Source organism: Lepus europaeus, chromosome 20, assembly GCF_033115175.1.
Source record: "Lepus europaeus isolate LE1 chromosome 20, mLepTim1.pri, whole genome shotgun sequence".
NCBI lineage: Eukaryota > Metazoa > Chordata > Mammalia > Lagomorpha > Leporidae > Lepus > Lepus europaeus.
This window is the reverse complement of record NC_084846.1, coordinates 8599662-8611994: the sequence shown is the minus strand read 5'-3', so window position 1 is coordinate 8611994 and position 12333 is coordinate 8599662. Positions and strand designations below refer to the sequence as shown.

Sequence of the window (12333 nt, the reverse complement as noted above, 5' to 3'; positions counted from 1 at the left end):
CTACCCTATGAGAAAGTGGCAATTTCCAAATATTCTCATCCAATGTTTAGAAAGACTTTGGGAAAGTAGGGAAGGGAAGGTATTTGGATACTGAAGAGAGCAGAAGGCCTAATAAGTGAGCTGCTTCAGTTCTATTGAGAGGTTGAGATGAAACAATGCTAACCTCAGGACACAAACAGAAGGCCTGGGTTCTATGTTTGCAATGTGATTGAGGAATCCAAATTCCAAACTTTGGGGCACTGAGCCCTACAGCTCCAAAGCTATGGCCTCTTTTATGGATTCACTCTGAAGAGTGTTTTCAGAGCCCTCTTTACATCTGTTCCTCAGACTGTAGATGGAGGGGTTCAGCATGGGGGTGACCACGGTGTACATCACCGAGGCTGTTGCAGTTGAGCCTGAGTCATGGGTTACAGCAGAGCTAAGGTAAACTCCTAGACCTGTGCAATAGAATAAGGAGACAACGGAGAGGTGAGAGGCACAGGTGGAGAATGCTTTATACTTCTCCTGAGCTGAGGAGATTCCAAGGATGGAGGAGATGATCTTGGAGTAGAGTAAAGGATCCCAGCCAGGGGACCCACAGCCAACAGTATAAGTGTAATATGCATGACCACGTCATTAAGGAAAGTATCGGAACAGGCAAGTTGGGCCACCTTGTGTGGTTCAGCTTACAGAAGAAATGGGAGATTTCCACGTGTGTGCAAGACAGCTGCAGCACCATGAGGCTTTGCAACAAGGTATGCAGGACACTGATGACCCAGCACACCAGGACCAGCTGCACTCAGAGCCGGGGGTTCATGATGACCATGTAATGCAGGGGTGACAGATGGCCACGAACCTGTCATAGGCATTCATGGCCAGGATAAAGTTGTCCAACTCTACCAAAAATCATCTGGGTGATGCAGCCTGCATAGCTGATGGCTTTGCTCTGCATCTGGATGTTCACTAGTATCTGGGGACAGTGGTGGAGGTGAAGCAGATGTCCACCAAGGAGAGGTTGGAGAGGAAGAAATACATGGGTGTGTGGAGGTGGGGGTCTGAGAGGATGGCCAGGATGATGAGCAGGTTCCCAGCCACAGTGACCAGGTACATGGAGAGGAAGAGCCCAAGTATGAGGGGCTGCAGCGGTGGGTCCTCTGAGAATCCCAGCAGAAGAAATCTTGAATTCGTGTCTCATTGCCTGGTTCCATTTGTTTGAGTTGACCACCAGCTAAGAGAAAAATAACAACACAGTGTGTCGTACAAAGAGACCTTCCTCACACAGTTGAAAAATGCTGATTTATATTATGCAGCCAGACAACTGATTTATGTTTATTGTTCATGGATCTGATCCCATGTAGGAACCTCCCTACTGGTGCATCTGAGTAGGGGTGCTGACTGGGCTCTTACCTGGGTGCCCATCCCAGCCTCATTGCCATTCTTTACTAGGAGGCAGCAGCTGATGTTTTAATAAGTTGGATTCCTACAACCCATGTGGGAGACCGAGATGGAAGTCTGGGCTTCTGTCTGACCTGGCCCTACCTCAAGTTTTGTAGGCATTTGGGGTGTGACCCAGCAATTATGATATTTCTCTCTATGCCTTCTGGCTTTTCCTATTGGTGTGTGTTCCTCTGTCTTTCCCATAAAATGATTGTAACTAAATTTAAAAAGAACAGACAGGTCCTCACCCTATTTTTTTCTTCAAAGCAAAAGGTTATTCAACCCAAGGTCTACTTTTACTGAAACCGCCCTTGCTGCTTCTTAATCACAGCTCTGATAGAGCTTCCATTTCTATCATTTTGCCTGGTTTCAATGGACACTTCTGTTTCTCAACATCACAAGTAAATACAATAACTGAATATCAAGCAAGCAAAGGGAAAACGTGATCTTGTTATTGGAAAGACAGTTTACTGTCAGATGACCTTGAAGCTGAGGTTCTCAGCTTCCCTTCTCTGAGCATTTCCTGTGGTACCAGCTGGGTTCTCAGACTGACCTGCAAGGATTCTCTACTTGAAGTGTGAGTCCTCCCTGGATGGCTGACAGTGGAGACTAAAGTAGAAAGAAGCAAATCATCCGTCCCTGAGTCAGATGATGACTCCAAAAGCGAACACACTTGGTGGACAACAGCAGGGCAATATCACAGCTCTGTGTTCCTGCTCATTAGGCACATCTCCCTCTTGTTACCCCAATCTTCCAGTCCCTGATTTCCCATGGGGATGCTGGGCTTGGCAGGAGAGAATTTTCCTGCTGGCTGTCTACTCCCAAGAGACCAGGTTAGCAGTCAGGTGAACCCAGATCTCATGCTTCCTTCTCTGTGAACTCCTCTCATTCCAGAAGTCAAATCTCTCAGGAACTTAATTTCCTTGACATAAAGGTTTCAGGGTTGGCACTGTGGCATAGCTGGTAAAGCCACTGTTTGCAGAGCAAGCATTCCATATGGGCACTGGTTTGAGTCCTGGCTGCTCCACTTCTGACCCAGCTCCCTGCTAATGCTCCTGAGAAAGCAGTGGAGGATAGTCCAAGTCCTTAGGCCCCTGCATCCACATGGGAGACCTGGAAGAAGCTCCAGGATCCTGGCTTCTGATAAGCTCAGTTCCAGCCCTTGTAGCCATTTGAGGAGTGAACCAGCAGATGAAAGACCCTCCCCTGCCTCTTTGTAACTCTACCTTTCAAATAAATAAATTAATTAAAAAAAAGACTTATCCAGAGTCCAAGACCAAAGAACTTTTCTCAAAGAGGTTCCTAACATCTTTGAACCAAAAATTCTGTTGGGGACCCCTACTCCTGAAATCTCCAGAAAATTGTTATATTCCTTCCTGAAGAGGAGGAAAAGTCATTGGCTGATGTAAAATCAGAGACTTTTCACTTGTTAAAATTTGATAGCTTATTGCACGATGAGAGCTGTCATTTAGTTCCTCATTACAGAATGCTTGTTGATCTGAAGGGATATGCTTGTTTACAGCTTTATCTTATTTTAGTTGAAACGGTTTATATGGGAAGGTGTGATGTGTTGGCGCATGTTAGACATTTTCCATTTCTTTGAGTTGGGAACATGCATAATCCTCTTTTCTAGCTGTTTGGAAACACAGAGAGCGTTATTATTAGCTATAGTCCCCCTCCTGTGCAGTAGGCACCAGGACTTCCTCCTCTTATCCAGCTGAAATGGTGGAACCATCCTCCCCTCCCACCCAGTCTCCTTGGCCTTTGGCAAACTTTATTCTACTGCCCACTTTATGAGCTCAGACTTTAGGATTCTGGTTACGAGTGATATCGTGCAGTGTTTGTCTTTGCTTGCCTGGCTTATTTCACTTACCGCAATGTCCTCCGTGTTCACCTATATTGTCCAAAATGAAAGCATTTCACTTTTAAAATGGCAAAATAGTTTTCTATTGTGTGTATGTGTCATGTTAAAAATGTATTTATTTATGTTCATTTAAATGCTGAGAGACAGAGATTGAGAAAGACAGATTTCCATCCATTGGTTACTCTCCCAAATGCCTACATCAACAGGGTCTGGGGCAGGCTGAAGCCAGGAGCCCAGGACTCAATCCGAGCAGTAGGAATCCAAGTACATTAGTCATCACCTGATGCCTTCTAGAATGTTCAGTAGCAGTACATTACTCAGAAACAAAGAAGGAACTTGAACCCAGAAAGTCTATATGGACCATGGCCATCCCAAGAGGTATCTTAAGGTTAACCTCTCTGCCAAAATCCCAGCCCCTGGACATCCATTTACATAGCCCTCCATAATTTCCCTAATTGACACCCCCTCCAAGTCCTAGAGAAAAGCTTGCATTCTTCCTGTTTGAGATGCAAGTTTCCTACACTGTCTTCTTTAAAGGGCTGTGACCATGCAAATCAGAGCAAAACTGACTCCTTCCACTTGTAAAGACAGTTCACCTCCAGGTATGCTTCAGACTAGGGGACTTCCCAGTGTTCCTGCTGCATGGAGGAAATGCAGCTATAACATCTTAGCATCTGTCTGTCCTGTGTGTGTACATATGAGTATTGGTGTGCTATGTCCATATGTGTTATGTCCATAGATAAAATGACAGCTATAACATCTTAGCATCTATTTGAAATGTGTGTGCACATTGTGCATATGTGTGGTGTTACCTTATGTGCATGTGTGTGCTTGTGTCCATACATGATGCCACATTAATTTTGAATTAAGTGGACACTCCAAAATCACATGAAATTAACCCAAATGGCGGCAAGATGGCGGAATAGGCAGGGAGCACACTATTAGTCTCGGGGAGAGACAGTTTAATATAAGTGGAGATACTGCAGGGTCAAGGAAGAGTAGGGGATGAAACAGCAGAGGAAACTCTTCCGGAACTAGTGATTCACAGTGTACCTGCGTGGGGAGCGTGGGAGCCCAAGTTTGGGACACCAGCAGCAGACTCAACACACCAGCGCTGGAACATGAGATGAGCCTAACCTCAATAGCCCGAGAAACCAGCGGGCAAGAGGAAAGAGGAGACTAGAGGGAACGAGGCTTGAAACTCCATGGGGAATAATTCACCAGGCTAACTAGAAGAGAGAGAGGAAAAAAATAAAAAAAGAGACATATATGGACACAAGTTTCTCTCTCTCCGCTCACCTCTCAAAGGCGAGCAAGACAGAGCAGGCGCCATTTTGGACATACGTCATAAGCAGGGCGACCTCAGATCTGCACCAGCCCTGAGCCTAGCAGAAACACCTGACTCTGGGGGGAGGGGTGAAATAACAGGAGATTAGGATCTAACTTGGCAACCCAGTGGGAGACTGCAGGAGAATTGGAGCACACACTGAGGGCAGCAGAGATTCCCTGTGTGGTCCTTGGGAAAGAGCTTCCGCTCTCTGGCTCCTGTGGGTATATCATTTGCCTGCTAACTACCTCCAATTACTTTCAGCTGTGCGGAATTACGTCCCTTTTGAATGAAAAAAAGAAAGAGAGATTTACCACACCTAACCTGGGAGTGTCATCTTTGACACACCCTCAACCCTGAGGAACCAAACACAGCTCTCAGTCCACACTCATCTCAAGCCTCTAAGGCTCCACTGAAAGCAGACAGTCCACTTAATATAGAGCCATAGTGTAACAAGAAAAAACACCACAGTGAAGAAACCAAATATCTCCAACATGCCAAACAACAAATGCAAAAACCAAGCTAACAAGAACAAGGAAGACACTATGACGCCCCCAACTGAAAAAGACACCCCAATTCAAGATTATGAAGATGATGAGATTGAAGAAATGCAAGAAGCGGTTCTCAAAAAATTGATAAGAACATTAAGAAGTTCTCAAAAACAAATTCTTGAACTACAGAAATCCTTAATGGACAAGATAGAAAATCTCTCCCGTGAAAATGAAATATTAAGGAGGAATCAAAATGAAATGAAACAACTAGTGGAACAAGAAACTGTGATAGTGACGAGAAATCATAATGAAATGAAGAATTCAATAGATCAAATGACAAACACATTAGAGAGCCTTAAAAACAGAATGGGTGAAGCAGAAGAGAGAATATCGGACTTAGAAGACAGAGAATAGGAAAGGAAACAGGCAAACCAAAGAAAAGAAGAGGAAATTAGAAATCTAAAAAATATTGTCGGGAATCTACAGGATACGATTAAAAAACCCAACATTCGGGTTCTAGGAGTTCCTGAAGGCATGGAGAGGGAGAAAGGATTAGAAGGCATTTCAGTGAGATACTAGCAGAAAATTTCCCAGGTTTGGAGAAGGACAGAGGCATCTTAGTACAGGAAGCTTATAGAACTGCTAATAAACATGACCAAAAGAGATCCTCACCACGACATGTTGTAATCAAACTCACCACAGTGAAACATAAAGAAAAGATCCTAAAATGTGCAAGAGAGAAACGCGATTACTCTTAGAGGATCTCCAATTAGACTCACAGCAGACTTCTCATCAGAAACCCTACAAGCTAGAAGGGAATGGCGAGACATAGCCCAGGTACTAAGAGAGAAAAACTGCCAGCCCAGAATATTATATCCTGCAAAGCTCTCATTTGTGAATGAAGGTGAAATTAAGACTTTTCATAGCAAACAGAAACTGAAAGAATTTGTTGCCACTCATCCTGCCCTGCAAAAGATGCTTAAAGATGTGTTACACACAGAAACACAGAAACATGGTCACCAATATGAAAGAAGGTAAAGGAAGGAAACATCACAGCAAAAGATCACAGGAAGCTCAATTTCTCTTTGACATAGAATTAAACTCTGATGCTCTGTTAAAGCAATGTGTTAAAGTAATCTATTATGTTCTCTTGATGTCTGTTAAATTCTAATTGTTCAAAAACAGCTGCATTTTTATTAAGAGCTATGGGCTATTTAAATATGTGCCTATTTTCAAAAATTTGAATAATCACCTTGTAACAATGATCAAATTTGGTCTATGTTATGTCATGATTTTAAGGAATCTTATTTCAACCAGATATTTTGGATTTTGAGCCTTCTTGGCATTCTTGACAGGCATTCAAAAAATCAAAGTTTCAAACAATCTGGTCTCTAAAATTTCCAGTAAATCCTGGACTTTGGTTTTTCCAGTTTGGGCCCAACTGAAAAAATCGAAGGACCTATGTCTCTCATCTTATAGAGACACCAACTAGTCAGTCTATTTGGATTATATTAGAAGGACTGTCAAGATGTGATGTGGTACCAGACTTTAAGTTTCTATAATGGAAAATGCTATTAATACAAATGTTTGAGAATTAAAAAGTCTAATGATCTTGTGTTACTAGACATGATGGTTATCTTAATGAGAAAGCCCCAGAGGCCTAAAGGGTTAAATACTTGTAAAATCCTACAGGTGCTTTCAAAAATACTGTGAAGTAAGCAAGTGCCTCTTGTTGGTTGATGAGTTTATAATTTTAAACATGGTGACTTAATGTCTTTTGTCATCCATAGTTATATATTATGTGCTGCTCATAAAACTAAAGCGTTGTTGGTTCTGTGTTTAGCTGTCCTCCTATAGGTTCCTATGGACTTTTTCCAGCCACTTTTATTGGATTCAGTACTTTGGGATGGTTCTGTAAACGGATGAAGCCAATAATGTATTAACAGTACCAACTGAGAGAAAGTATGGTTAACTGAGGTTACTAAAAACAAAAAGCAATTCAAATCAATTGGCAATCTACAAAAAGAGTTAAAGACTTTAAAAGCTATTATTAAAATTGCTATATTGGTCTATTATGCTATGTTATATGTGTGTACATATTGTATGTCCACATGAGGAAATTTTATTAAGAGTTTTTTTTTATTAAACTTTTATTTAATGAATATAAATTTCCAAAGTATAGCTTATGGGTTACAATGGCTTCCCCCCTCCCATAACTTCCCTCCCGCCCGCAACCCTCCCCTTTCCCGCTCCCTCTCCCCTTCCATTCATGTAAAGATTCATTTTCAATTCTCTTTATATACAGAAGATCAGTTTAGTATATATTAGGTAAAGATTTCAACATTTTGCCCACATAGCAACGCAAAGTGAATAAACTACCATTGGATTACTAATTATAGCATTAAGTAGCAATGTACAGCACATTAAAGACAGAGATCCTACATAATTTTTTTTTTCAAATTAATTAATTTTCTATGCCATTTCCATTTTAACACCAGGTTGTTTTTTTTTTTCATTTCCAATTCTCTTTATGTACAGAAGATCAATTCAGTATATAATTAGTAAAGACCTCATCAGTTTGTGCCCACACAGAAACACATAGTATAAAAATACTGTTTCAGTACTAGTTATAGCATCACTTCGCTTTAGACGACACATTAGGGACAGATCCCACATGGGGTGTAAGTACACAGTGACTCCTGTTGCTGATTTAACAATTTGACACTCCTGTTCATGGCGTCAGTAATCTCCCTAGGCTCTAGTCATGAGTTGCCAGGGCTATTATTAAGAATTTTATTTTAAATGGCTTATAGATAATATTGTCCATAAATTTAAGCTGCTAAAATCAATCAAAGATACATTTTAATTTGTGTGACCTGAATCTGTGTATCATATGTTTTAAACTTGTTGGTAGAAAGAAACTAAAAACATTTTATATGGTTGTGCTTAAGTTTACTGGCTAAACAAACTACACCATGTTAGATATTTAAGAGGTGTTTCCAAATACATGATTCTTAAAATTTATAGAAGGCATTGGACCTGCTGGTAAATGTTTTCTTAAGTTGTTATCTAATGGTTAAAACAGTTTGCTAAGTATTCATGTGATATTGCTATTGTCAGCAAGCGATCTAGGACTTGCTCCCTCATTTCTCTATTCTAAGCCCAACTTGTTCTTTTATTTCTCTATTCTCTTCAAGGTAGGGAATTAATTCTATTATGAAGGAATCTGTAGGACGCACAATTTAATCTTTAGACCTTATAAAAGAGATGGCTAACATTTTTCTGTAATAGCATAGCCAAAATAAGAACTTAAATAATAATCTCATAGCTAGATTCACTTCACCATCAGCAAAGTATACAGTAAGTAGAAAAAACCTCCCTTTCAGACCAAAGGGAAAGAAAGTTTTAAAATGAGAATATAATTTTCCTCATGGGCATTGTCTACCTTAGAAAAACTACTACAGAACATGCCTGTGACTATAGACTTGTAGTTCAGGCCACCGAAGATTAGAGATGGGACATGGGCACTCCCTTGACTTGCATCCTCTGGTCTGCTTTAACACAAACCAGGAGGCAAAGAAAGCTAGGCATCAGAAGCAATGGGTGGCAGGCCTATTAATGGCTGATCTGTACAGTGATCTGCCCTCAAGGAGACCCCACAGGCCAGCCCACTGCAGTGGCTTTCAATGTGGTAAGCCTGGGCTTCAGCAGAAGAAAGCTTGTGAAGAGCCCTGGCAGCTCTGCCAAGAGTTGGATCACTGGAAATGGACCTGCCCTGGAGTCGAAGGATGCCCAGGTCAGAGCCACAGATCTTATTGGCTCTAAGCTGAAAAGCCCTTCACTCAGCCCAACTTCCAAAGTGACCACTGCAGCTGAGGGGATGGTCAAGTAGGGTCAGCAACATTGCAGGCAGAACTGTACATTTCTTGTTAGAGATGCCACCTGCCTTTACCTGGCCAGCTCTCCTCCCAGGCCAGCCAAGTAATGAAAGTCAACAGAGTGCCTTCCCCTAGGAGATTCACACCTCCCTTAGGATATACCCCATGTGAAGAACTAGATAGGCCTGGGCCTCTGAATTTACAAGGCCTAAAGCCCACCAGATTATCAAGCCCCTTCTATCAGGTTCTATTTGCCTCTCAATCAGAAAAATTACTTGTGGCTTAGACAGCACCTTTCTTAGCTCCTCTAATAATGACTCTGTCCTTTGTTCTAGGCCCTGTCTAGTGCTCTTGGTCCTCATTCCTTTGTAATCATTACCTCTACTCTACCACCAATGGCTCTACTCCCAACCTGTGTGTACTGATGGTCCTCTTCCCCACTTAATGCTGTATAATTGTTCAAACCTGGTAAATGCCACTCTTAGGATCATTGGTTACTATCCTCACTCTTTCTTTTATGACCTTATCTAAATATGATCAGAGTCGGCAAACTTGGAAGGCTTCCATAACCTTGGCAACTCATGATGACAGCCTAGGGTGGTTACTGGCGCCATAAACTAGAGTGTCAATTTGTTGGGTCAACAACAGGAGCCACTGTGCACTTGCTCCTCATGTGGGATCTCTGTCCTTAATGTGCTGTCCATTGTGATTTAATGCTATAACTAGTACTCAAACAGTATGTTTCACTTTGTGTTTCTATGTGGGTGCAAACTGTTGAAATCTTTATACTAAATTGATCTTCTGTATATAAAGAGAATTGAAAATGAATCTTGATGTGAATGGAAGGGGAGAGGGAGCGGGAGAGGGGAGGGTTGCGAGTGGGAGGGAAGTTATCGGAGGTGGAACCATTGTAATCCATAAGCTGTACACTGGAAATTTATATTCATTAAATAAAAGTTTAAAAAAAACAAAAAACAAACAAACAAAAAGAAATTAACCCAAATGTATTTCAAAACTTATATGATTTGGGAAAATACTCACTAAACAAGGCTAGCTTGATGTTTTGTTTTAGTTATAAACAGTGGGGCTTATGGTAAGCAAAACACTCATGTCTTTAACTTGAGGACTGTAGCTTAGATGGCTGCCTTGCCTTACACTGTTGAGATGGTAAACAGGGAAATAACAGGAGCTGATTTCTGGCTAGGATTGTTCAATGATGTGTACAATTTGCATGGGAAATTCAAACATAATTGATAAGAAGGTGAAAACTAGGTGAATGTTTCATAAACATTAGTAAATGTACTGTTGTCTCCAAAATCTTTTCCATTATCTGAAATATTAAGGATATATGATGTTAACTAAAACATTAGGCTGATGGTCCTTGTCATTTCTAAAGAGTTCAAATACTAAACATGAACTATGATGCATGAGTTAAAGGTGCTAGACTTGAAACATCCTTCATCTATTGTTTAAAGCAGCTAAATAGACTTGGCTTGCTCACAGGAACTTTGTTAGGAGAAAATGACACACGTTTCAGGAGAAGATGCAGTGCTGTTTGCACATTCATACTTGCTAAGATTTAAAAGTCTTTTTTTTTTTTGACAGGCAGAGTTGACAGTGAGAGAGAGAGAGACAGAGAGAAGGGCCTTCCTTTGCCGTTGGTTCACCCTCCAATGGCCGCCGTGGCTGGCCTTTGCAGCCATCTGAGCAGTGAACAAGCAGATTGAAGACATCTCTCTCTCTCTCTCTCTCTCTCTCTCTCTCTCTCTCTTGCTCTCGCTCTCTCTCTGCCTCTACCTCTCTGTAACTCCACCTTTCAAATAAATAAATAAACAAACATTAAAAGAAGAACCACCTGTTAGTTCTCATTAGCAAATGTTTGTCAATTAGAGGAGATGAGCTGATATATGGTTTAATTTGCTTTTAGTTTATTATGCTTTATTATTTAGTTCATTATGCTTCACATAATGAAGGGGGCAGTACAACGTCTAGATGCACGTATACATTGTGCTGTGATCAAAGCAAACCCATCACCTTAAAACACTGGTCACTTCCTTGAGTTGGGAACATTCAGAATCCTCTCTTCTAGCTATTTGGAACACAGAGAGCACTATTGTTAACTGTGGTCAGCCTACTGGGTGATAGATGTCAGGGGTTCTCTTCTCATCCAACTGAAATGTTGAACATACTAACCAACCTCTGCCATCACACCCTGCCACCTGCTCACCCTGATCTTTGCTAACCACTATTCCACTGTCCACTTCTATGAAGTCAACTTTCTGCTCACAAATGTTATCATGTGGTGATTCTCCTCTGTGCTTGGTTTATTCACTTATGATAATGATCTCTAGGTTCGTCCATGTTTTTCCATTCTACTTTTAGACTGAATACCATTCATCATGCTGATGTGTCACATTGAAAAACTTATCTGTTGCCGGCGCCGCGGCTCAGTAGGCTAATCCTCCGCCTTGCGGCGCCGGCACACCGGGTTCTAGTCCCGGTCGGGGCACCGATCCTGTCCCGGTTGCCCCTCTTCTAGGCCAGCTCTCTGCTGTGGCTAGGGAGTGCAGTGGAGGATGGCCCAAGTCCTTGGGTCCTGCACCCCATGGGAGACCAGGAGAAGCACCTGGCTCCTGCCATCGGAACAGCGCGGTGCGCCGGCCGCAGCGCGCTACCGCGGCGGCCATTGGAGGGTGAACCAACGGCAAAAGGAAGACCTTTCTCTCTGTCTCTCTCTCTCACTGTCCACTCTGCCTGTCAAAAAAAAAAACTTATCTGTTGATGTGTATTTGAAAGGCAGTGAGACAAAGAGAGACAGCAAAAGACAGATCTTCCATTCATTGGTTTACATCAAAATATCACAGGTGAGGCTGGGACATGATAAAACCAAGAACCCAAAACTCAAACCAGGAGTCCAATGTGGGCAGTGGAGACCCACAAATGTGGGCCACCACCTGCTGCTCCTAAGATGTGCATTAGCAGGGAGTTGACTCTGAAGCACAGTGGGGATTGAATCCCATACAGTATGAAATGGAATGTGGGTCTCCTAGGAAGTATCTCCACTGCTGGGATAATACACACCCCTTGACATCCATCTTTGTCATCATCTGTGTTTCCATTAAAAAACACCCAAGATCCTTGAGAGAAATTTACTTCCTTCCTCCATTTTATATAAATTTCCTAATCTGTCCTTGGTAAAGGGTTGTAACTCTCTATCAAAGCAGCTTTGATTCCTTCCACTTGCAAAGGCATGGTTTTGATGGAATTGTCAAACCAGGGAAATTTATGTTCCAGACTTGCTGCACAGAGAAAATCACAGCTATCAAACTTTGTGGTCATGTGTGTATTTTTTTTTTT

At 41.9% G+C, this 12333-nt stretch overlaps 1 pseudogene; it reads right to left on the bottom strand.

Annotated features, from left to right (window-relative positions):
• Positions 1-246: 246 nt before the first annotated feature.
• Positions 247-12333, bottom strand: part of LOC133749250 (olfactory receptor 7A10-like) — a 31692-nt pseudogene continuing 19605 nt past the window's right edge.